This window comes from Helianthus annuus, chromosome 17 (assembly GCF_002127325.2).
Source record: "Helianthus annuus cultivar XRQ/B chromosome 17, HanXRQr2.0-SUNRISE, whole genome shotgun sequence".
NCBI lineage: Eukaryota > Viridiplantae > Streptophyta > Magnoliopsida > Asterales > Asteraceae > Helianthus > Helianthus annuus.
Genome location: NC_035449.2, coordinates 70,296,131 through 70,322,558, shown reverse-complemented (window position 1 = coordinate 70,322,558; position 26,428 = coordinate 70,296,131). Strand labels below are relative to the sequence as shown.

Below are 26,428 nucleotides of genomic sequence, written 5' to 3'. Positions count from 1 at the left end.
AACTCAGACTTTCCGATATCACTTTCGTAGCATTCTTTGGTGTAATTGGTGTATCTTCTGAATTGAATGCGTTATAGAATGTGTTGTAAAACTCTTCACCATAGTCCGACATCTTTACTCACCTGGAACAAACAAACAAACTTAATCAGTTTAAACAATATCAAGAAATCTGAAATTTACTGACTCTCGATTGCCGTGAAAAATCTTGACACTTGGACGAAAATCAGATTGAACATATGAGCGAAACTCAGACTTGACAAATAAGCGAATCCCCTATTTGACTAATAAGCGGAACTCCTACTGGACAGATAAGCGAACCATCAACTTGACTGAATGAGCAAACCAACTCTTTGACAAATGAGCGGACCAAAATTGTTTGTATAAGCGAACCAAGTGATGTCCGTTCGAGCGGACCAATAACTGTTCGAATAAGCGGACCGGATGATGTCACTAAAAGCGAACCAGATTGTGTCGTCAAAGCGGACCAGACTGTGTTGTAAAAGCGAACTAAACCTCGCGATGTCCGTAAAAGCGGATCTGTTTCACTAGTGGTTTTTGGTCACTATTAGGCCGAATTTGAGTCTAAAACTTTCAAGGGTTTGTCTATGTTCAATAATACATGTCCTGTAAAAAATTCGTCCGATTTTAACCGTGGAAACTTGTCCGAATAGAAAAAGAAGGTGTAGAAGACAGAAAACAGACCAAATTTGAGCTGAACTCTTCCTCCTGAGCTCTGATACCACTTGTTGGATCGTCGTTGACCCTGAATGAGTCGATCAGAAGAGTCGTTTATCTAATTCAAAGGCGGAATCGATGAATCAAACGCTCAAACTAAATATAATGCTTCTTATATTGATTCTTGACAACGTTTACAACCTGGAAGCAATTCGGCAGCACTTCGTTACAAAATCAGATCCGTTACCAAATGAACATACCAGTGCACTATTTATAGTGTGTGAGGTTCGCCTATGTGAACATGACTTATGAGTGAACTGGAGTGAATGTGAGTGGTTCGCTTATGTGTCAATGCACATAAGAGCGGACCAGTGATGTGTGTGGTTCGCTTATATGGACAATGTCCATATAAGCGGACCTCCATGTTAAACCATCACATTTCTGTTCTCGAACCTCGTGCACAGAATATTCTATCCTATTCTAATCTATTGCATGATACAAGACGAAGTCAATAGACGTAGTGCACCAACACCACCCATGGTAGGATATAGGATCCTTATAGAAGGATCATAGGATGATTCTGTCTCTTTTAAGGATAACTGATCCTTCTTTCTGCTTCTTTTGTGCAGCTATCTCAGTTTCTCATCTTCTAGAATCCCCTGCAACAAAGGAAAGGGTAGCTGCCTTTTGGAACCTTGATCCTGCTGTTAGAACGTTCCAGGCCAAAACAAAAGATTCACAAGAAGTATCCTCAGGTTCTGTCACCATGTCAAGTAAGTATTCACATTTGTGTATAATGAAATATTTAAATAGATGTAAAATAAGGATACTTATCTGTTATTTGTCATTTGTAGGTGCTGGAAAATCTTCAAAGTCAGCTACTCGTTTCAGCGTTAGTGATCTTGATGCATATGTTCCCCCAAGTCTGCCAAGAAAATAGCTGCTTCTAGTCCCAGCATCCCAAACCTTAGAGGTGCCAGCACAAAGGGCAAGGGTGGAAAGAAAAGGAAGACTGCTGAGACTCTTGAAGGCTTGCCTCTCATTCAGCACCAGTTCGAAGAATACGTCTCTGAGGTAAGGAACCCTGGATAACGGATACTAACATGTGTTTCTCTTTTGCAGAAATTTGCTGAGATCCATATGCTTATGGATTCATATGCTGATGAGGCCGAACAAAAGCACTTGGAGTTCTAGAAGATGTTCCTGGCAAAGGATCAAAAGATTTCCTCTCTCGAGAATGATGTCAACCTGGCGAAGAGGGAGTTGGTCCTTGCCCACATTACAGCTGATCAGGAGAAGGCTGAAGTGATGGAGGGTGCCAAACTTTCTGCCACAATCGCCATGCTCAAAATCAAGCTTCAAATGGCAAAGGAGGCTGAGGATCCTAACTTTGACAGGACTGCCTGGGACCAAGAGGGCTGGAAGAAGAGGCTTGAAGAGCTGGACGATGAAGAGGAGACTGAAGAGGTTCTGGCAATCGAGGCTAGTGGCAGCGGGTTGAAGGATCAGGCTGAGGAGGCAGCGGCTGGTGGTGACGTAGCGAAGGTGTGAGCTGAACAAATGGGCGATGATGGAAATTTCTAGACGTGGCCGGAGCCCATTTTTTATGATTGATGGTTTTTTTGGTTGTTGATGTTTTAAAACAATGGTCTGTACTTGAACAATAGCTTTAGGTTTAAGGATTACCGATCCTTCGAACAATAGGTAGGATGACAAATGGTGGAGGGATCCTCTGTTTGGGGGATGAAGCCATTGTGGTCAGGCCGTCTTTCTTTTCCTGCACTTATTTAAGAACTTATCATCATGGACACCCTTTACCTACCCCAGCGGACGGGCCACAGATTGCTGGTAGATGCTTGGGGTAGGTAATTTTCACAACCTTTAGAGGATTAACCTTTTGCTAAATAAATAAAAGTTTAATCTTTTGGCTTATCTTGTGTTGTTATTTTTGTGGACACTTTACCTTTCAACTGTTATGATACAATTTCTTTGAATTCATAAGTTAAGGCTAAAAATGTATATTATGTCAAAAAATTTAGGATATGATCAAGGATCAAATATCCTATAATCGAAAAAGTTCAAAAATTTGGCATACCTTTAGGATCATACATCCTGTTGTCAAAGAATAAGGATAACTTAAACAAATTAAGAACAAAGTGAAGGTAATTAAGAATCATACCTGAGAATCCAAGTTAGGATCCTAAATCCTTAATATTTACAATCAAGATAACCAAAAGACAAACCTTGGTAAAAGGTTAGGATCAAGGATCCTTAATTGTTTAGCTTTGGAAACCTGAAATAGAACATAACTTGGGACTAAGCCAATATAAAAGAAGAGTTAGCAACTGGGGACAAGCCCAACAATCTGGGGATAAGCCCAATAAACTGGGGACAAGCCCAAAAAACCGGGGACAAGCCCAAAGGATCTTGTTTAAACTGGAGTGTGGCCCTCACTGGCGACTATCCAAACTTAGTGACATGAAAATGCCAAAACCTTAGCTAACGTGAAAACTTTAGAAACCTTAGGAACGGATGTAGGTACGTCTACCATTATACGTAGGATCCTGAATACAGCCAGTACAATGAAATTGTCAGCCCCTAAAGCGGGTACTGGTCCCATTGCCTTGAACTATACCAGGATCATCGTAAGCTACTGGTGAAACTGGGGACAGGCCCAAAATTGGGGACAAGCCCAAATAACCGGGGATAAACCCAAATAACTGGGAAAAAGCCCATAAAACTTAGGAGACTTCTGTGGATACTTGATCCTTAGTCAAGGATATACCAATCTTCTGTAAAACTCAGAACTAAGTGAAAGAAGGATAAAGGATCCAGGATCCTTCTCCTTGTAAACAAGTTAATTAAAGAATTAGATAAATTGAGATTAGATCATTACCAGGTGAGGATCATCTATCCTCTAAGGATCCTTCATGGGCACCGGATACGAAAATAGCTAAGGATCCTGGATCCTTATTACATGAAGTATCTATTCAAGTGGATAGCATTCCAAGCTCTTGGTAACAAATCACCTTCCATTGTTAATAATCGATATGCCCTCTTTCCTGCCTCAGCTTCAATAAGATAGGGACCTTCCCACTTTGGTGCTAATTTGCCATCAGCAGGATTGGTGGTATTTTGGAATGCTTTCCTTAATACCATATCACCAACTTGAAACTTCCTGATCCTGACATTCTTGTTATAAGCTCCAGCCATCCTTTGTTGATAACTAGCCATTCTTATCCTTGCCAAATCCCTGAGTTCTTCTATGGTATCCAAGTCTTGAACCAAGTTTTCGACATTTCCTTCAGGATCACGGATGCTTGTTCTTGCAGTAGGAACCACCATCTCTGTAGGGATCACTGATTCTGCTGCATGCACTAAAGAGAATGGAGTTTGACCAGTAGCATTCTTGGGAGTTGTCCTATCAGCCCATAGCACATAAGGTATCTCTTCTGCCCATTTTCCTTTCCTGGATCCAAGCTTCGTTTTCAAGTTGTTGATGATGATTTTTTTGGATGATTCTGCTTGACCATTAACTTGTGGGTGGATTTGTGTTGATGTTATCATCTTAATCCCCAGCTGTCACAAAAGTTAGTAGTTCTACTCCCAATAAATTGGGATCCATTATCATAAACAATTTCATAAGGGATACCAAATCTGGTAATAATATTTCTTTTAATAAAGGATATTACTTCTTTTTCTCTGACTTCAGCAAAGGCTTCAGCTTCTATCCACTTGGAAAAGTAATCAGTCATAGCAAGCATGAACACTTTTCCTCCTGGTGCTTTGGGAAGTTTGCCAACTATATCCATTCCCCACCTCATGAAGGGCCAAGAAGAGGATATAGGATGCAGGAGCTCTGCCGGTTGATGAAGGATATTGCTATGTCTCTGGCAAGCATCACATTTCTTGGCATAATCCACAGCATCCTTCTTCATAGTAGGCCAATAGTATACTGTCCTAAGGATCCTTGAGAACAATGGCCTGCCCCTTGTGTGGTTTCCACAATCTCCTTCATGAAAATCCTTCAGGACTTTTTGAATTTCAGGATCCTCAATGCACCTTATATATGGACCTGCAAGCGATCGTTTATATAACATGTTATTTAATATTGTAAATTGAGATACCTTGACTTTCAAAGCTCTAGGATTTTCTCCTGTAGGGATCTCTCCATGTTGTATATATCTCATAATTGGGAGGATCCATGATCATGAATGAGACTGTGTATCATCACTAGTTATGATTGCAGAATCCTCTCCTATCTCCATAGCTACATGATCCTCAATAGCAGGAGTTAGGATATGAATAACGGGAATTTTAATATCTTTTGGAATCTTCAAAGATGATCCAAGATTGGCCAATGCATCAGCTTCTGCATTTTGTTCTCTGGGTACATGTGTCAAACTAAAGGAAACAAAAGAGTCTGCCAATTTCTTGACTATCTCTAAGTATCTGATTAGCTTTTCACCTTTAACAACATAAGATCCATTAAAGTGATTAGTAATTAACAATGAATCTACTTGTATGATGCGTGTGTAGTGTAATATATTTTAGATATATATTTTAAGCCCTTTTTAGCCAAGTTTTAAATTTATAAAACACGATATTTACTAACACTAAACACACATATGGGCAAGTGCACCCATCGTGGACGTAGTATAGTGTTGGTAAGATACCGAGGTCATCCAAGGACAGAAGAGCTTTTAGTACCGGTTTATCCTCAACGTCTAATCAACTCAAAATGTTAGAAAAAGATTTTTAAACTAAGAAAATAAAACTAACTAAATGCTGAAAAATAAAATAAAAATAAAAACAGATAGACAAGATGAATCACTTGGATCCGACTCGTGTATTAGTATAACCTTTGATTATTTTCGCACTTTTGCACTTGTTTAAGAAATTATCTTAGTTATTGTAGTAGGCCCCTCTTTTGAAGGCGACGTTACCCTCAACCCAGTAGTTTGAGTCAGCAAGGATACAATCCTAAAGGGTCGGATTATTGAAAGATAATGAATTAAGTTATTAATGCAAATTATGGTAGGCCCCTCTTTTGGAGGTGACGTTACCCTCGACTAAGTAGTCTGAGTCAGCAGGGATACAATCCTAAATAGCCGGGTTATAGTATTAATAGTAGTTTACTTATGAGGGGGTCAAAGAGTTTGAATCCCCACCATCCAATACCTTTGGGTATTGAAGGAGATCCTACTAAATTTGACCCAGGTCCCTTGCAGGACCTCTAAACGCTGAACAAGGGCAAGACCCTTACCAAACCGTTCCCTTAACCCCCGACCAGGTAGCCAACATACCTCCATATGGACCGTGGAGATATGAATGGTGAAAATCTTTTATTTTATATAGACAGTAAAATAATGCCAAGACACCACGGACAAACGATAAGGAAAAGTCACCTTCAACATAAGAAACTAGTTATTAAAGTCATTAATACAAAACCAAATAAAAAGTGCAAAAGATTAAAAATAAAAAGTATTATACTAAACACTTATCTTCACCAAGTGATGTAAGAGACTTAGGCAAACATGGCCTTGATTGTCAAGAACTCTTACGATCAATCTTGGTGGTGGTGGATGATGGTGTTGTGATGGTGGTGGGTGTTGGATGAAGTGTGAGAGAGGTGGTGTGCCAAGGGATGAGTTGCAATGAAGCCAAGCACTCCTATTTATAGGCTGAACAGAGGCCTGGGCACGGCCCCGTGTCTGCTGGGCACGGCCCCGTGCATGTCTGACACTATCTCTCCTCATTAATTGTAACTCGCAATTACAATTAATGCGCCTGCAGTACTTTGGGCACGCCCCCGTGTTCATTGGGCACGGCCCCGTGGTGAGCAATTGAAGCTTCTACAGGTTTGTCTTTTCTGCTGCTTCTTGGGCACGGCCCCGTGATCGTTGAGCACGGGGCGTGTTCAGTCTTCTGCCTTCTCTGTTTTGCTTGGGAGGATGCTGTTGAGGGGTCGGGAAATCCACTTTTGTTCCTTTTCTTGTATTTATGCTAGATTTAGCTGTCTTTTTGCTTCTTTTGTTAATTTGAGCTCATTTAATCCTGAAAATACAAAAGGAAGACAAAAACACATTTTTTCCAACATTAGTACTTAAAAAGGGTTAGTTTTATGCCTCATTTGATGTAATTTATATGTTGCATTTTACACACATCAAATATCCCCACACTTGAACTTTTGCTTGTCCTCAAGCAAAACTCTTTAATTTGTGGCTTACACTCCCAAATGGAATGGGTAGAAGAGAAGGTTTTGACTTGTCATAGAGTGTCGGGAATCCAAGATCTTTATTGGGTTTTATTTTTATTTATTTATAATCCTATTCGTCATGATTTATTAAAAACTTTTCATAAGGTAAATTATTTATTAAGGCATAACATACCTTTCTAAAATTCAATTTATATACAAGTTCACATACCTCACGGGAGAAATCACTCACACTCGGCCAAAGGTGTATTTTTAGTGAATCACTCGAGAGCGGCATGGAACTTATTCCTACCATAAGCTTGCCAAGCAATCAATCCTCCTCCTTTTTAACTTTATACCTTTGTAAATATCAAGAGGACTTTTTGGGTGAAGGGTTAGGCTTGGGCTAAAGGTGGGTAGTTGGGTTAGTGGTTAGTAGAAAAGGCGAAAGTCGTAAAAAGCGTCAGTTTTCGTAAAATATTTTGTTTTTGTGACTTTTTATTTTTAATGAAGTATTTCTTCAAACAAGCTTTTGTTTGAGGAGCTTTGCTTGTTTATTTCTAACTTCATTGTAAATATATATTATTTTTTTTAGTCACACGAAAACCGACTTTGTTACTAAAATAAAGGGTAAAAATAAAAAGGGTCTTTTGGTGGGTTAAAAAAAAAAGAGTTTTGGGGTTAAAAAACGAAAAGGTTAGGCTCAAAGGGGCTAACTAGGGGGAGTTTTTGGGTAGGTGAAAAGAAAAATAAAAATAATGGTTTTGAAAGAAAAAGGGTTAGTCCTAATGCCTCCATCATTTACTTACTTGGGTTTAAGTTGGTAAGGACCGGGAATGAATTGTCGTGGCAAGTTCTAGAGTCGTAAGAACCAAGCGGCTATTCACACAAGAAACGAAAAATGAGCATTTAGCGTAAAGATGTATATTTGTATGCTCAATAAAGGCTCAAAACTCACTTTTGTGGGAATGGGTTTTTATGTGATCAAGTATATATAATCGAATTTTAACTAAGCTTTTCATGCCGTTTCATAATTTTCTTATGTTGGTTCTTTTTATCACGACGCTATCGGTTGTAAACTTGTAAAAATATAAACCTTGTTAGTCTTAGAATTCCCAACTTAAACTTTAGACAAGTTAAAAAAATGAAAATTTTTCAAAAAATTTGGGGTGATTAGCGGTTCCAATAGAGTTTTGTGTAAGACTTGTTATTAGAACTTGCAAAATTCAAGGTTTTAGCATCCCCCCACACTTAAATTACACATTGTCCTCAATGTGTCCCAAAAATAAATTTTTAGGATGATTGAATGTGTAACATGGTGTTAAAAGCAAAAATTTATGTTCCTGGCAGTCTGGACACGACCCCGTGGTGACCGGGCACGGCCCCGTGTTCAGGTGCCAGTAACAATAATTAAAGAAAGGAAACAGAAGCCTGGACACGGTGGCGTGTTTGGTGAACATGGCCCGTGTCCAGTTACCTGAACTGGGCATTTGTCTGCAGGGTGTTCAGCACGGGGCCGTGTTGGCTGGGCACGACCCGTGCTGAGTTTACTGTAATAGAGAAGTTGTTGTCGGATATCCTTGTTTTTGTGCATGGGGCCATGTTTCTCGTTTCCCTTGTCATCCTTTACCACCATGAGTGTGTTTTATTCCTGCACATTAAAACTAAGATATTAAACTTAAACTAAGGATAGTTCCGCGGATTGCCTCCGTGGTGCGCCACGTTTATAAGGGTCCTTGGCTAGACCTAAGGCAAGGTTATATGTTTTCTGAGCGGGATGTTTTGCATCCCATGTTGCACCGTCGGAGAGCATCATCCAAACTTGAATCAATAACCTTCATGTAGTTGACCGGGTCATCATCCTCTATTCTCTTCCCAACCCCAAACTTTACTTCATCATCCCCATACTTTAAAGTGAGTGTTCCGTCATTCATGTCTACCACTGCCTGTGCGGTGGCGAGAAATGGTCTCCCTAGTATGAGGGGGACTTCGGTGTCTTCTTCCATATCGAGTATGACAAAGTCGGCCGGGTAGACGAAATTGTCGACCTTGACTAGGAGATTTTCAATGACACCTTGCGGGAATTTGACGGATCGATCAGCAAGTTGTATGCTCATTTTTGTAGGACTCGTTTTTCCTAGACCGAGTCTCTTGAACATTGATGAGGGCATGAGGTTAATGCTAGCCCCAAGGTCAGCTAGTGCATTACGAACGGGGGAGTCCCCGATCGAGCAAGGAATTGTGAAGCTTCCGGGATTGATTTTCTTTTGGGGGAGTTTGTTGAGTACGAGGGCAGAGCATTCTTCGCCTAAGTTAACTACTTGCAATGTTTCAATTTTCCTTTTATGAGTGAGGAAGTCCCTCATGAACTTAGAGTATTTAGGCATTTGGGTTAGGACATCAATGAAAGGAATGTTGACATGCAATTGTTTTAGTAGACTTTCGAATTTTACGAATTGCTCATTGGTCTTTTGACGGATTAACCTACCGGGGTACGGAACTCGAGGAGCCTTGGTAGGCTCTGGTGAGGGAGGGGAACCCTTCTCTTGTAGGGGCGGCGTTATGGTCTCCTCGGTAGACGGTGGGCCTTCCGTAGGACCCACGGTGCGGTTCCGTAATGTTATGAGATGAACTTGAGCTTTTGGGTTTGTTTCGGTATTGCTTGGTAATGCGCCTTGTGGTCTCTCGGAGAAATTTTGTGCTAGTTGACTTATTTGTTTTTCGATGTTTTGAATACTAGCTTGTTGATTTCTAAAATTTGATTCTAGTTGTAGAAACCTCTCCGAGTTTTTCTTTTCAGTGTCGGAGATGAGGCGAGATATAGTATCTTCAAGCCTTTCTCGTCCACCTTGTTGTTGAGGGAAATTTTGTGACTCATTTCTTGGTTGTTGAAAGTTCGTTCGTTGGTTTTGTTGGTTACTACTATTGCCGGGTTCTCTCCAACCAAGGTTAGGGTGATTTTGCCATCCTTGGTTGTAGGTGCCCGTTGGAGGACCCGACGGCCTAGGTCTATTATCAATGTAGTTTACCGATTCTTGTTGATCGTCTGTTTCTTTCATACAACTCCAATTTTCATGTGGCCCACCACACCCTTCACAAGCCATAACCGAGACCGTTTTTGTCATTTCCAATTTTTTTATTTTCGAAGAAAGGGCCTCGATTTGGGCTTGTAAAGAAGTGCTTTCATCAACCTTATGGGCGCCCGGGGCAATGGATTTATTACCTCGGGGAGTGTGCCACTGAAAATTGGTTTGAGCAATTTCCTCAATTTGATTATGTATTTCATGCGGGCGGCGATTACCTAAAAGTCCCCCGGAGCTAGAGTCAAGTGTTTGCCTTGTGTGTAGCAACAACCCATTATAGAAAGTGGATACTTGTTGCCATATCGCAAGGCCGTGACGTGGACACTTTCGCAATAGCTCCTTGAACCTTTCCCAAGTTTCATATAAGGATTCCCCGTCCTCTTGTGAATATGTATTAATTTCAGTCATTAATTTAGCCGTTTTAGTGGGAGGGAAATACTTATATAGAAATTTTTGGGCTAGTTCATCCCAGGTGTTTACCGATCCAGTTGGGAGGGCGTTAAGCCAAGCTTTTGCTCGGTCTCTTAGTGAAAAAGGAAACATTCGGAGGTGGATGGCGTCATTTGATGCTCCATTGATCCGAAAGGTATCACATATTTCTAAGAAATTAGTAATATGTAGATGGGGATCCTCGTCCGCAAGCCCATGGAAGGTTGCGGAGTTTTGAAGCATCTGTATCAAATGCGGCCGAAGTTCGAAGTTATTGGCTTCAACATTCGGTGCATTGATAGCGGCGCCGAGATTACCTACGGTGGGTCGTAGATAATCCATGAGGGTACGTTGGTCCGCCATTGGAAGTGGGTTCCCCGAAACCTTCTCTTGGCTTTTATCTTTTAATCTTTTTCTGAGAAAGAGTTCGGGTTCTTCTAGAGGTTCTTTTATGTCTTTATTAGAACTGGAGCTCATACACTGCGTAGAGATGGCGTCTGGTTCCAAGTCCTGCAACAAAAACAGAAAAGAATGTTGGTCAGAAGGTTCACCACGGCCCCGTGCTCAGTGAACACGGCCCGTGGTCGGAGTTACAGTGATTGTTTTCCGGATCCCTGTTACTGGAGAGTTGGACACGGCCCCGTGTTGCACCGACACGGCCCCGTGGTCAGCCTTCTGTAACTCGGAAAACTTAAAACTGTTAGGATCGGAGGCTCTCATGATTGTGTTTGTTTGTATAAATTGAACATTCAGAGAATATAAAACAGTAAAAGTGCAGCGGAAATGAATACAAACTTTGTAAACACAATCCAAAGAAGAGAATAGTATGATAAACACTTGCTTTAAATTAAGTCGAATGATTGAATTACAAAGCAAATGATTACAAGCATGTTTACAGAACTAAGCTCCTCCTCAGCCTGATACCCCAAGGTTGGTTGCACAAGATGAAAGGATTGAATTGAGGAGAAGAACTCACTCAAAACGATCAAATGTAACAGTACAGAGTACCGCTCCATTTATAGGCAAACCAAACCACTGAAGCATCTTAGCTGACGTCACCATGATAGTGACATCTAACAAACTAACAACCTATATACACTGTTCTAAACAAACTACTGACATGCAACATCTGATTATTAGTACAATTCAAGACAGGAGATAACAACTACTTCACGTTCCACTGTTGTAGCGTGAGCACTGATGTTGAACTTCAGTGCTTTCTTCAAAGGTGATCAGTCTTTGAGTGGGCAGTGCTTGTGTCTTCATCAGTACTTAGGAAACAACAGTAGATAGGGCAACAGTGTTTGTCTTCAGCAGTCTTTAGAGTTTCATCAGTGTTTGGTTCATCAGTTGTTGTAATAAGCAGTACTTAAGATTCATCAGCTGTTAGAATACCACTGTCAAGGGGAAAGCAAAGAGTAAACTGCTGCTTATTGTAGTCCTCTGATGTGATCCGGTTTTGGCTTTACGTCATCTGTTCCTCTGGTAGGGTTCAATCCCAACAATCTCCCCCTGGAACAGATAATGCCAAAACCCTTCATTATTCAGGACCTTTATTTCTCATCAAGAGTTCCTTAGCTTGTTTTTTAAATTCAGCTTCAAATTCCTTGGCACTCTGGTCATCTTCATCCCTACACAGTGTAAGTTCAAGGAGATCCTGCAAATCTTCAACACTTAGGCCAAGTGCTTCTTTCCTTGATATGTACTTCACTTCACCATTGGTTCTGACAAGAGTCAATACGTGGGTCTTTTGATCAGATATCCACTTTAGTATTTTTAAACCAAATGGGTTTCTTGGGAGAGATTTATTCTTTGATGAGTTAGGAGATAATGGCCTTGTGAACACTTGTAGACTTTCAGACATTCTTTTGAAGGCTTCTTCAATGACTTTGTTTGCTGCAGCTATGTCTTCTGCAGTTTCTTTCTCAATTTGCCCTTGCCTTTCAATTTCTGACATGTCTGTTGCAGTGTTTGGTGATGCAGGTTTGTTTAATACCTTCTTAAAAAGGTTTTGAAGCTTTGTTGAGCTGTCTTCTTTTAGACCCATTTTCATGATGGTGTCCTTGAAGTACTCTGCTTCCTTTTCTTTGACCTCTTCTTCAGTCAGCTGTTTACCTTCTTCTTGGTTTATCACAGGAGTAGGATTGTCTGCTGATTTGAACATTGTTCTGAGGTTTTCAATCTGCTGTTCAAGCTTCATCATTTGTTCACGTTTCTTTGAAGCACTTGAAACAGTTATATTTCTTCTCTTTAGCCTTTCATAGGCTTCATTAGTCTGCTGTTTTGACCATTTTGATATGGCTTCAGCAATATCCATTTTTGCATCCACCAGCTCCTTTTTCTTTCTTTTGTACTCAGCAGTGAGGTCAGCAATGAGCTTTTTGAATTTGCTCCAGTTGGAGCATTCTTCTTCTTTGTAGGATCATTCTTGATTCTGTCAATCCTATCAGCCTCATGCTTTAGAGCGATTAGTGGCCATTCTTCAAACTGTTTTTCTTCAGCAGGATAGAATTTTTCTTTCATGATGTAGGCTAAGTATTGTTTTCTTAACTTTCTTCGTTGTTCAGCCTTTTCTTTGTTCAATTCTTGTGCAAACTCTTCTATCTGCTTTACTTTAGTGAGGAAGAAATCCAATCTTTTAGCAATGCCTTCTTCGCTTAGACCTTCACTTTCACTCTCAACTTTAGCTCTTAGTTTAGCTTGCCTTGCCTTGATCTTGAGGTAATCATCCATATCCTCTGGTGGCATGTAGCCTATGAGTGAGGAGAATCTTGTTTTTGAAGGATCTTCTTCTGTATAGAATTGCCTCATCTCATTTTTGATAGCTTCAAGTTCCAGTGGATATTGTGCAGCATTAGGATCATGTATACCCTCATCGGCAGAGATTGGCTTTCTTTTTCTACTGAAGAGCTTTGGTTGTGATGTAGGAAAGGTAAGAGCAGTGGTGGATGGTTGACTAACAGCTGTTGGAACAACTGGTGTCTCAACCGCTGTTGTCATTACAACTACTGATGTATCAGCAGATGTCTTCTGCTTTTGAGCAGGGGTTATGATGGCAGTTGTTGGAGTGGTGATAAGTGGCCGTCTAACAGTAGTTGAAACAACTGGTGTTTCAACCACTGTTGCCATTACAACAGATGTTGTAACATCTGTTGTCTTCTGCTTTTTGGCAGGGGGTGATAATGGTTTGGCTGTTTGTGATGGTAATGGTGGTTTTTGTGCTGTAGACACAGATGGTGGTGGAACAGTAGTTGTGGTGGTGTGTGGTGATGTGGTGTGTGTTGATACTGCAGTTTTGGTTTGACTATTTTCTGGCTCAACATATATGCCATCATCAATTCCCTTTTTCTTCCACTTAATCTTCTCCCCCTTTTTGGCATTATCTGAGAAGGGTTCGTTCATGAAAAGAACAGTGGAGGGAACCTTTCTAGAGGCACTTTGAATGTGAGCCTTTATAGCTTTTATATCCGCCTGAGTATCCTTGAATCTTGATTCCACCATATTTGTCAGCTTTTGAACATGTATGGCATGCTGCTGATCTGCCATCTGCTTTTGTCTTTCCAGCAGTGGTTGAAAAAGATTCCATAACTCATTTGTAGCAGGTGCTTGATAAGGAGGAGCAGTGGATTGGGCTTTCTGAGCTTTTAATAGCTGCTGCACCATATCTTTTATTTCAGCAACTGAGGTTTCAAGGTTTTCAACCCTGCCCGTCAATTCCTGATATCTTGAATCATCACCTGAATTAACAGGATCATCTGAATCCCCACCAGCAGTGGTTTTACCAATGAATGACTTAGGAACAGAGTCCCAAAAGTCAGCCATTGATGCCCCTTGTTCTTGGTACTGGGGACTTCTTTCTTCAGCACTTGATAACCGTTTGATGTTGCCAGTGGTCAAAACAAACTCACTGGTGGTTCTCAGTGGTGCTATAGAAGAAATTGCCTTCAAGGGAGTCTTACTAATGAAACCAATGTCCAAGTGTAAACCTGTAGATTCAACACTTGTAGTGGCTGCTCCACTTGAACTACTGACAGGAATTACTTGTAATTCCTGCAGTATAACCTCCTCAATTGTTGCTAGGATAACAGAGATATCAACATCAGACCCAGTCACTTGTGGGAGTATACTCTCAGTGACAGGTGATTGAGAGGAACTGGTTTATGTCTGAGTAATAGCATCTGTATGCAACAAAGGTTTTATTGATTGTGGGAATGTGATGGGTGAGGGTAAAGGGGTTGAAAGAGACATGTCCCTGGGATTAGGACTGTGGAAGATGGATCCGAGTGGATCCAGAGCTTCATATTGTGGTGTCCCTGTGGATACAACCTGATCCTTTTGTGAGGATGCAGGAGGAGTTTGAGGCTGGGGTTGAGATCTTTCTTCCAACTGCTGTGAGGAAGTAGCAGCAGTGGTTACTTGTGACTTTTGTGCTGTCACTGGCATTGTCTCTGGGATCTCATCTTCCAGAGATGCCTTTGTTTTGGGTTTGGTGGGCTTTCTGGATATTTTTCTTTTTGTCTTTTTAGTGGTGGCAGGTGTGGGTTTCAAAACAGTGGGTGTGCTGCTTTGATCACCTGGAGCAGTGGGCTCAGCAGCAGATACCTGAGGAGCATTTTCATCTGCTAAATTCTGCTCAGGCACCTCTGCTTTTGTTTTTATTGGTGCCAACATTCTAGAGAATGTTTCAGGTGTTAAGCAGTTTATTTTAAAAGAGGCACCTTGTTTGGGCAAATCTGCTTCTTTCTCTACAAACTTTTGTTCAAAATAGTAGCTTAAAAATCTTGGAAAGAGCAGAAATGCCTTATTATCAACGTTTTTTTCCAAATCATCAAATATTTCCTGGGAGTAATTAAAGTTTTCATTATTTAAAATTGCATACCCCAGGCATTGAATCTTTGTTGGTATTTCATTAAAAGACGTTGTTTTATTAGAAACACACATTAACAGTGTGTGAAATAAAAATCTGGGTGCAGAAGGAAAATAACCTTTTTGTAAGGTATCCCTTTTAGGTTGCTCTGCATAGCCCCTGTTTATGAAATCCTTTTTCAACTCGTCTTTCGAAAATGAGGTTTTTCCTTTCAAATCATCGAGTTTAAAGATTTCAGAAATGGATTGTGGAGAGATTTGAACCTTCTTACCCTGTATCGAGGAGTTGATGGCTGTGATGATGTCTCCTTGTTTTTCAAGGGTGGCATTTTTCCAGAACTCTCTCTGGGTTTGAAGATAAATGGGAGCGTCTGCTGTTATCAAAGTTTTGTACTTTGATGCAGATAAGATGTCAATGATGGAGTCGAAGGTGTTGTCAGTTGTGGGTTTTGTGAGTATACCCACATAGTTGTGAGGAGGCTTGTAGCGAATCTCCGTAGTTTCAGCAGCCATTTGAGTGGCGTCTGATGGAGTGGAGGAAGAATATGGTTTTGATTTTGACTTCAATTTTGGTTTCGTCATTTTTGATGAAGAAGATCGAAGAAGGTTTTTGGAGTTATGAGAGGGAAACTGCTTTGTGAAGAGAATGTTTGGAATTCAATTCGAAAGTGAAACCCTTTTTGGATTTAATCAGGGTTTTATTCAGGGAAAAAGTGAATGCTGATGTGGCAGCGGTTATAATGATCTGACGGCTAAAAACTGACCACGTGCCAACCCCTGATGAAATGGTAAATAATGGAGGACAGTTGTTTTGATAACCACTTATGGATCAATCATCAGTAGTTAAACGGTAATGAAATGAAGCAGTGGGTGTATCAGTGGATGGAACAATGATTTTAACATCAGTGTTTTTGCAAGAACAGAGGTTGTCTTTCAGCAGTGGACAGACTTTAGAGAGCAGATGTTGAAGCACAATAGCATTTAAGGTACAACAGTGGTTAAGGACAATAATGAGGATCATTAGTATAACAACTGTTTGTGCAGCAGTGTTTTGACTTTTGACAAATAATTTTAGCATCTGCTTGTTCAAATGTGGAAATTGATTTTGTCTTGTGAAAGCGCAATATCTTATCTAACATCTGTTGAGCACCAGAAATGCTATTCTTAACAAAATACATTTTAGATGTATATTATCAAGATTAAATTGCCAGCAGGTATCCATAGAAATTTTGTTCAAGGTTTTGCCAAATGTCCATTATTCCAGACAGTGATTTAGCATCCCAGATGATGAAGACATTTCTATTAAAGCTACTCATTTTGTGTCTAATTACTTGAACTAGAACATGAGTATCTCAGTAGTTCAAAATCAATTTGCAATCAATTTTTGATCTGTGACAACCAAACTTGAGCTTAACATGACCTTGATAGGTGTGCTATTTCCTTTTGATCAGATTTAAGGATAGTAATTTCACACAAAAATAAGGAAATTGCATCCTGACCAGAGATGAACTTTTACTATCAAAAAATGAGTAAAAGTACAAAATATATTTTATAAAAGGTGATATATATATCTGGTTTTATTTAGAGAAAACCACTTAAAAAATTTAGAGGAAGTTTTGAAAATCATCAAAAGGATCTGACAGCTTTTCAAATAAGTTCATGATTATGTCATTCTCAAGTTATTTTGACCATTGTTTGGGGTCATTTTCTTGACAATTGATTGTAAATTCTTCTTTTAAGGACAATCACTGGAGATGCCATAGATACCTGAACAATTCCTGTATTTGATGAAAGCACTCAGTTGCATGATGACCACTATTTACCCAAACTTTGACCTCATAAGTGTTTTATGCTTATTCTCTTTTTCTTTTGGATTCAAAAGTTTTGAGATAACCACACTTTGAGATTTGTTCATTTCCCTTTTCCCTTTTTACCCTTTTCCATTCACATGTTCAGAAATACTCACTGGGAGATTTTATTTTGAACAAGCTTAGTCCAGAATCATTTTGAAGTAATGTTTTGAGAGATCTGGCCACATTTGTACATGTTTTATTACCAGATCTCACATTACGTATGATTTGGACTGTTTTGACATCTTATTTTCTTAATGTGTTTTGACAGAGTTGTTTTGGTCCTTTTGAGGATTCACAACTTGCCTTTGAGCACATAAGAAATTTTGACTAAAGCTGTATTTCCCTCTTTCTATGTCAGCAGAACACTAATGTTTAGATGAACATAGGTTTGCTGATCTGAGGTGCATACTTTAGTGTAAAATATGAAAACATCACAAATTCCATAACAACCGTTGAAATCAATTTTGAATGAAGATGAACACACCATAGTTTTCAGATAAGTTTCCAGATCTGGAAACTATGAGTGATTTGTGCATGACATCACCAGTTGTATGAGATTTGTGAATCTTATGACATCTTGGTTGTTTTACAGAGCTTTTGAGTCATCATTTTGAACATGATTTCTCGTTACTCTATTTTTCAACTAAAATACGACTAACCTTAGTATCAATGAATTGTGAGCTGAACTGTTATGTCAAATTGATTGTTAGATCGAATTTGACTGTCCTAGCTCTGATACCAATTGTTAGGATTGGAGGCTCACATGATTGTGTTTGTTTGTATAAATTGAACATTCAGAGAATATAAAACAGTAAAAGTGTAGCGGAAATGAATACAAACTTTGTAAACACAATCCAAAGAAGAGAATAGTATGATAAACACTTGCTTCAAATTAAGTCGAATGATTGAATTACAAAGCAAATGATTACAAGCATGTTTACAGAACTAAGCTCCCCCTCAGCCTGATACCCCAAGGTTGGTTGCACAAGATGAAAGGATTGAATTGAGGAGAAGAACTCACTCAAAACGATCAAATGTAACAGTACAGGGTACCGCTCCATTTATAGGCAAACCAAACCACTGAAGCATCTTAGCTGACGTCACCATGATAGTGACATCTAACAAACTAACAACCTATATACACTGTTCTAAACAAACTACTGACATGCAACATCTGATTATCAGTACAATTCAAGACAAGAGATAACAACTGCTTCACGTTCCACTGTTGTTGCCTGAGCACTGATGTTGAACTTCAGTGCTTTCTTCAAAGGTGATCAATCTTTGAGTGGGCAGTGCTTGTGTCTTCAGCAGTACTTAGGAAACAGCAGTAGATAGAGCAACAGTGTTTGTCTTCAACAGTCTTTAAAGTTTTATCAGTGTTTGGTTCATCAGTTGTTGTAATGAGCAGTACTTAAGATCCATCAGCTATTAGAATACCACTGTCAAGGGGAAAGCAAAGAGTAAATTGCTGCTTATTGTAGTCCTCTGATGTTATCCGGTTTTGGCTTTACATTATCTGTTCCTCTGGTAGGGTTTAATCCCAACAAAAACTACCAGTAACACTGCTGGGCACGGCCCGTGTCCGACCAGGCACGACCCGTGCTGTGCTCTGCAGAAGCTGAAAACTAAAAAAATCCTAAAAAAATTAAAAAGAAAATAAAAAAAATGATTAGGCTGTTGATTCCTAACTTTCTTAAAATCCCTGTGTCCCCGGCAACGGCGCCAAAAACTTGATACGTGTGTAGTGTAATATATTTTAGATATATATTTTAAGCCCTTTTTACACTTTTTAGCCAAGTTTTAAATTTATAAAACACGATATTTACTAACACTAAACACACATATGGGCAAGTGCACCCATCGTGGACGTAGTATAGATTGGTAAGATACCGAGGTCGTCCAAGGACACAAGAGCTTTTAGTACCGGTTTATCCACAACGTCTAATCAACTCAAAATGTTAGAAAAATATTTTTAAACTAAGAAAATAAAACTAACTAAATGCTGAAAAAAAAAATAAAAAAAAAACAGATAGACAAGATGAATCACTTGGATCCGACTCGTGTATTAGTATAACCTTTGATTATTTTCGCACTTTTGCACTTGTTTAAGAGATTATCTTAGTTATTGTAGTAGGCCCCTCTTTTGAAGGCGACGTTACCCTCAACCCAGTAGTTTGAGTCAGCAAGGATACAATCCTAAAGGGTCGGATTATTGAAAGATAATGGTTATTAATGCAAATTATGGTAGGCCCCTCTTTTGGAGGTGACGTTACCCTCGACTAAGTAGTCTGAGTCAGCAGGGATATAGTCCTAAATAGCCGGGTTATAGTATTAATAGTAGTTTACTTATGAGGGGGTCAAAGAGTTTGAATCCCCGCCATCCAATACCTTTGGGTATTGAAGGAGATCCTACTAAATTTGACCCAGGTCCTTTGCAGGACCTCTAAACGCTGAACAAGGGCAAGACCCTTACCAAACCGTTCCCTTAACCCCCGACCAGGTAGCCAACATACCTCCATATAGACCGTGGAGATATGAATGGTGAAAATCTTTTATTTTATATAGACAGTAAAATAATGCCAAGACACCACGGACAAACGATAAGGAAAAGTCACCTTCAACATAAGAAACTAGTTATTAAAGTCATTAATACAAAACAAAATAAAAAGTGCAAAAGATTAAAAATAAAAAGTATTATACTAAACACTTGTCTTCACCAAATGATGTAAGAGACTTAGGCAAACATAGCCTTGATTGTCAAGAACTCTTACGATCAATCTTGGATTCCGAGACGACTCACACACTCTATGATGGACAATGGATGATGGTGGTGGATGATGGTGTTGTGATGGTGGTGGGTGGTGGATGAAGTGTGAGAGAGGTGGTGTGCCAAGGGATGAGTTGCAATGAAGCCAAGCACTCCTATTTATAGGCTGAACAGAGGCCTGGGCACGGCCCCGTGTCTACTGGGCACGGCCCCGTGCCTGTCTGACACTATCTCTCCTCATTAATTGTAATTCGCAATTACAATTAATGCGCCTGCAGTACTTTGGGCATGCCCCCGTGTTCATTGGGCACGGCCCCGTGGTGAGCAATAGAAGCTTCTACAGGTTTGTCTTTTCTGCTGCCCCCGTGCTCGCTGAGCACGGGGTGTGTTCAGTCTTCTGCCTTCTCTGTTTTGCTTGGGAGGATGCCGTTGAGGGGTCGGGCAATCCACTTTTGTTCCTTTTCTTGTATTTATGCTAGATTTAGCTGTCCTTTTGCTTCTTTTGTTAATTTGAGCTCATTTAATCCTGAAAATACAAAAGGAAGACAAAAACACACTTTTTCCAACATTAGTACTTAAAAAGGGTTAGTTTTATGCCTCATTTGATGTAATTTATATGTTGCATTTTACACACATCAATGTACCTTAAGATACCTGATCCTCATGTGGTTGGCAATTTGCAAACTAGCTAGCAAGGCTTCATATTCAGCCTCATTATTAGTAGTTTGAAATTCACAAGCTATTGAGTGGGGTATTATGTACCCCTGTGGCGATTTTAGTAGTATTCCAAGTCCAGTGCCCTTGATGTTAGAGGCTCCATTTGTGAAGAGTATCCAAGGATCCTTGGTTTCTTCAAGCTGCTAAACTTCTAACTCAGCTTCCCTTTGTAGATCACTACTGAAATCTGCCACAAAGTCAGCCAAGGCTTGGGATTTAATGGCAGTTCTTGGTTCATATCTTATATCATAAGCACTAAGCTTCACTGCCCATTTGGCCATCATTCCTGACATTTCAGGTTTCCTGAGAACATTGTTAATTGGGAAGTTAGTCTTAACAATGATAGCATGAGTTTCAAAATAATGACGTAATTTGGTGTATGCCATAATCAAAGCAAGGATAAGTTTTTCTAAATGTGAATACCTGGATTCAGCATCAAGCAAACTCTTACTTACATAATAGACAGGATGTTGTGTACCTTCGTGATCCTTAACAAGGATTGCACTTACTGCTTTAGAAGAGACTACCAAATATAAGGATAATATATCCCCTTTTTTCTGGTTTCATCAAGGCAGGAGCTGAGGATAGGTAATCCTTAAGGCTTTGAGAGCATTCTCATGCTTTTCAGTCCCCTCGAATTTCTTGTTCTTTCTCAGAATGTCATAGAATTCCTTGCACTTTTCTGATGACTAAGATATGAACCTGTTCAAGGCTGCGATCCTCCCTGTCAATCTTTGCACATCCTTGGCATTGGCAGGAGATTTTATATTCACAATTGCCTTGATTTGCTCTGGACTTGCCTTAACGCCTCATTTTGTTACCATGTAGCCTAGGAACTTGCCTGCTTTAACACCAAAGTGACACTTGGAAGGATTCAACTTCATATTGAATTTTTCAAGGATATTGAATGCTTCCTCCAAATCTCTAAGGTGATCCTCAGCTTTCTTGGACTTAACCACCATGTCATCTATATAGACTTCCATAGTGTGTCCAATTTGTTCCTTAAACATCATATTGACTAGCCTTTGATAAGTAGCACCTGCATTTCTTAGTCCAAATGGCATAGCAATATAACAATATATACCAGTTGAGGTCATAAAGGCTGTATCCTCTTGATCAGATGGTTCCATCTGAATTTACTGAAATCCAGATGAAGCATCCATAAAAGTCAACAACTCATGACCCGAGGTAGCATCCACCATGGAGTCAATGTGGGGTAATAGGAAAGGATCCTTGGGACATGCCTTATTCAAATAAGTAAAATCGACACATACCCTCCACTTTCCATTTTTCTTTTGAACAACAACCGCATTGGCTAACCACCTTGGATACTTGACCTCTCTTATCATACCTGCTCGGAGTAGCTTATCTACCTCCTCCTAGATAATGGCATTCATCTCAGGTGCAAACTTTCTCCTTTTTTGATGTATGGGCTTGAATGACCTGTCAATGCCAAGCTTATGAGTAATTATATCTTTAGAGATACCTGTCATGTCTTCATGCTTCCAAGCAAAGGTAGTTTTTCTTTTCTTGAGGAAGGATACTAGATCCTGTTCAATGTTGTTGAGGATCCCTAATCCTATTAGGATCTTGGATTCAGGATCCTGAGGATCCATAAGGATATCTTTCACATCTTGTTCTCTTGCCTCCAGGACATCTCTTGGAGGATGCTTTAATTGCTATTGCTCCCTGGGTCTTGAAACTGGTTTCATCGATGAAGTATAGCAATTCTTTGCTTCTTGTTGGTCACTCTCAATCTTCACCACCCCCCATGGACTAGGAAGCTTTACACATTGATGATATGTAGATGGAACTGCCTTCATGTCATGTATCCATGGCCTGCCAAGGATAACATTGCAATAGGATAAGCAATCTATAACACAAAATTTCTGATAAGAATGAAGTCCTTCTATGTAAATGGGAAGTTTAACGTCCCCCAATGTGTTCTTGGTTTCTCCATTGAATCCCACAAGAACTGAGGATCTTGGGACAATGTCTGATTCAGGAATGTTCATCTTCTTGAGGACATCAAGCTGAATGATGTTTACTGAGCTTCCCCCATCTATCAAGATCCTGCGAACAAAATGATTGGATATAAACAAGGTAATAACAAGACCATCATGATGAGGATCCTGAACATCAACACGATCATCCTCATCAAAAATTATAACTTTTTCCTGTGTAACTTTAGAGGTTCGGATGGGTCTATCCCCATTATCTATCTTGGTCTCCTTGGCATGCCTCTTGGCTGCTGAAAAGGAAGTGCCACACATGTCTGATCCACTGGATATGAAGTTAATAATTTGTGCATCAGCAGGAGGAGCAGGAGCTCTTTCTGGATTTTTTTCAGGATCCTGGATCCTTGACTTTTTTCTTCCCAACAGCTCCTTCAAGTGCCCTTTGCTTAACAGGTAACCAATCTCTTTTCTGAGTGCAATACATTCTTCAGTGAGATGATCGAAATCTTCATGATATGCACACCATTTGGATTTGTCTTTTGTAGCAGCTGGTTTATCACTTTTTCTGGGCCATCTTGCTTTTTCACCTAAGTTCTGCATTGCAAGGATTAGTTCATTGTTATCAACAGAAAAACAATATTCAGAAATTGGAGGATAATCCTCATCATCCTATTCCTGTTCTACTGCATGCACATTCTGGTTATCAGAATTATTATAAGACTTTGACTTGTTGTTCCTGAAGTAGGATCCTTGCTTTTCCTACTTCGAGGATCTTACCAGTCTTTCCTGGATCCTTTTATCATCCTCTAGCCGGATGAATCTAAGGGCCCTGGTTCTCACTTCATCAAGGTTCCTGCAGGGGGTCATGACAAGATCATCATAGAACAATGAATCCCTAAGTAAACCCATTTTGAAGGCTTCTACAGTCGTAGCAATATCCAAATTAGAAATATCCAAGGATTCTTTACTAAACTTAGTGATATAATCTCTAAGTGATTCATTTTGACCTTGTGTTACCCTATATAGATCACTAGTTAAACGTTCAAATTTTCTGCTACATGAGAATTGGCTATTAAACAGATTAACTAGATTAGTAAATGAAGTAATAGAGTAAGGGGGAAGACTTAGCAGCCATTTAAGAACTGATTCTGTCAGCGTGGATCTGAAACCCTTGCATAGACATGCTTCTTTTAACCTCTCCGGGATGGGATTGATCTCCATCTTTTCTCTGTATTGATCTACATGTTCTTCTGGATCCGTTGAGCCATCATATAGCTTCATGGTTGGTATTTGAAACCTCTTGTGGCTTCCATCTGGGATTTCAGGTGTTAGGGGAGGATTTATCAATGACCTATGATCCTTAAAAACTGTTGGGTTTGGTGATCCTCACTTCTGTTTCTGTTAGTGATCCTCAGAAGTGCTTCAGGATCAGGATCATGGATCATCCTAAGGATCCTTATACTAACGATTGTCTACTTTGAATATGGTATTGTTTTGCAGGAGTACCAACTTGGAATTGGTCTTGGCGACATTCCTGGGGCATATTCCATGTTTATTCCACACGTGCTTAGCTAAAAGTGGACGTTATAGAGTCGTGGAGGACTTGCACTATTTGCAGAATGTTAGTTAGTGTAGATATTTTCCATTTTTAAAAGGGGTAGCGAGCTAATTAGAAAACACTTGGCTATTTTTGGCTACACACACACTCGTGCAACTGCTCTCACCAGCTCTCTGCAATTCACTTGGCGATTACACACATTTTTGCACAATACACTTGTTAGGGGAGGATTTTCTAACAATTAGTGATCCTTATTTGCTATCCTAATAATGATCCTTACTTCTGTGACAGATAGTGATCCTCAGAAGAGCTTCAGGATCAGGATCATGGATCACCCTAAGGATCCTCATACTAACGATTGGCTGTTTGTGTTTACTATTGTTTTGCAGGAGTATTGAGCTTGACTTGGTCTTGGCAACGTTACTATGGAATATTCCACGGGTATTTCGCACACATTTGAATAGAAATGGACATTGTGGAGAACGTGGGAGCATGGCACAAAAGTCGGACAATTAGTTAGCTTAGTGAGCTTTCATTTTTAAAGTGGTGACGAGCTAAATTTAAAACACTTAGCCATTTTCAGTTACACACACACTCTCGTGCAATTGCAGACTCAAAGCTTTCATTAAACACTTAACAATTCTCACACTCTCACACGAATAACCATAGTGATCCTTGTACTTAGCTCGTCACTATCCGAAGTTGTAAACTTTTATTGATTTATTTGAGCTTGGTGATCGGTAGTTTCCATCACCCGAGGTTTTTTATGCCGGAGATCTTCTAAAGATCAAGGGCTTTTTCCTCGTATAAATCCTTGTGTTGTTTGTGCAATTTGCATTGAAGTGATCCTTACTATTGTTCTTCATTTCAAGCATCATACCCCGTAACTAAGAGTTTGGTTGCATTATCCTTATTAGATTTTTGACCAAAACAGTTTGGCGCCCACCATGGGGTAATTGGTGCTTCATTTCTAAGAAAGTATTTCTGTTGGTGATCATTTCGGTTCACTGCATACGAATATATGGCTTCATCATTGAAGAATACCTCTACTGCAATGTCTGCGGTCAATTCGTCTCAGGGCATTCCACCTTTGCCTCCACCACCTGCTGGATCTCAGAAAAATGCTGAGAAGAAACCAACTCCCATTTTCTCTAAACCTCCAACTTCTTCTGCTCCTTACACTCCCACTACTAGTGACATGTTTACTTTGATTTTGCAGATAAAGGAACATATACAGCAACAGGATAAGACCAATGATAGGATCCTCAAAGAAATCGGAGATCTCAAGAAACAAAAGAAAGCGGCAGAGGATCATTCCCCACTGGTGCCCAGATCTTTGAATTTTGACACTCCGGTGATTACTTCTCAGCCAACAGAGGTTCCAGATGTTCAATATGTGGGTGGACCAAAAGGAGTGCACTACGGTTCAGCAATAGTGACTCAGGCATCAGGTTCATATTTCCAGCCAGCAGGATCCTATCCTCAGCATATGGGATCCTTCATGAATTCAGGAGGCTACTCAGGAGCGCAGCAGGTTCAAGGATCCTCCTTTGTTCCAGGATCATCCCAGGTTCAAGGATCCTCCTTTGTTCCAGGATCATCCCAGGTTCAAGGATCCTCCTTTGTTCCAGGATCATCCCAGGTTCAAGGATCCTCCTTTGTTCCAGGATCATCCCAGGTTCAAGGATCCTCCTTCGTTCCAGGATCATCCCAGGTTCAAGGATCCTCCTTTGTTCCAGGATCATCCCAGTTTCAGGGACCCTTCCAGATGCCAGGATCCTTGAGGAGTTTGCAAACAGGAAGTTCAGATGTCCATCAGGGAGATTTTATTCCGATGCAGACCATTGCTTCAACTGGTCCCTCCATAATTCCAGAGTCCCAGCAATATGGATTTACATCCACTGCTCCTACTTTAAACCCGATGGGAGGTAACACTTTTAGTAATTCTCTTACAACTAACCATGGATTCATGCAGGATACAGGTATCAACCATGCCATGGCCAGAGAGTTGCAAAAACTGAAGGATATGATATCAAGTGTTCCAAGAGTGGTCAACCCCATCCCGGAGATTGCAGATGGAAGCCACAGGATATCTCGTTTTGCACCACCAATTTGTGATGCTGAGATACCAAAAAGATTCCATGTTCCAACTATGAAGCTGTATGATGGTTCGACGGATCCTGAGGAACACATAGCACAATACAGGGAAAGGATGGAGATCAATCCAATTCCAGAAAGGTTAAAGGAAGCATGCCTATGCAAGGGATTTGGATCCACACTTACTGGATCAGCTCTCAAATGGCTGCTAAGTCTTCCCCCTTAC

At 40.1% G+C, this 26,428-nt stretch overlaps 1 non-coding gene across 1 annotated transcript; it reads left to right on the top strand.

Moving 5' to 3' along the window:
- Nucleotides 1-10,261: 10,261 nt before the first annotated feature.
- LOC118489563 lies at nucleotides 10,262-10,368 on the top strand. Its single transcript, XR_004887584.1, has one exon. It is a non-coding gene; the product is annotated as a small nucleolar RNA R71 (small nucleolar RNA).
- The last annotated feature ends 16,060 nt before the right edge of the window (nucleotides 10,369-26,428 follow it).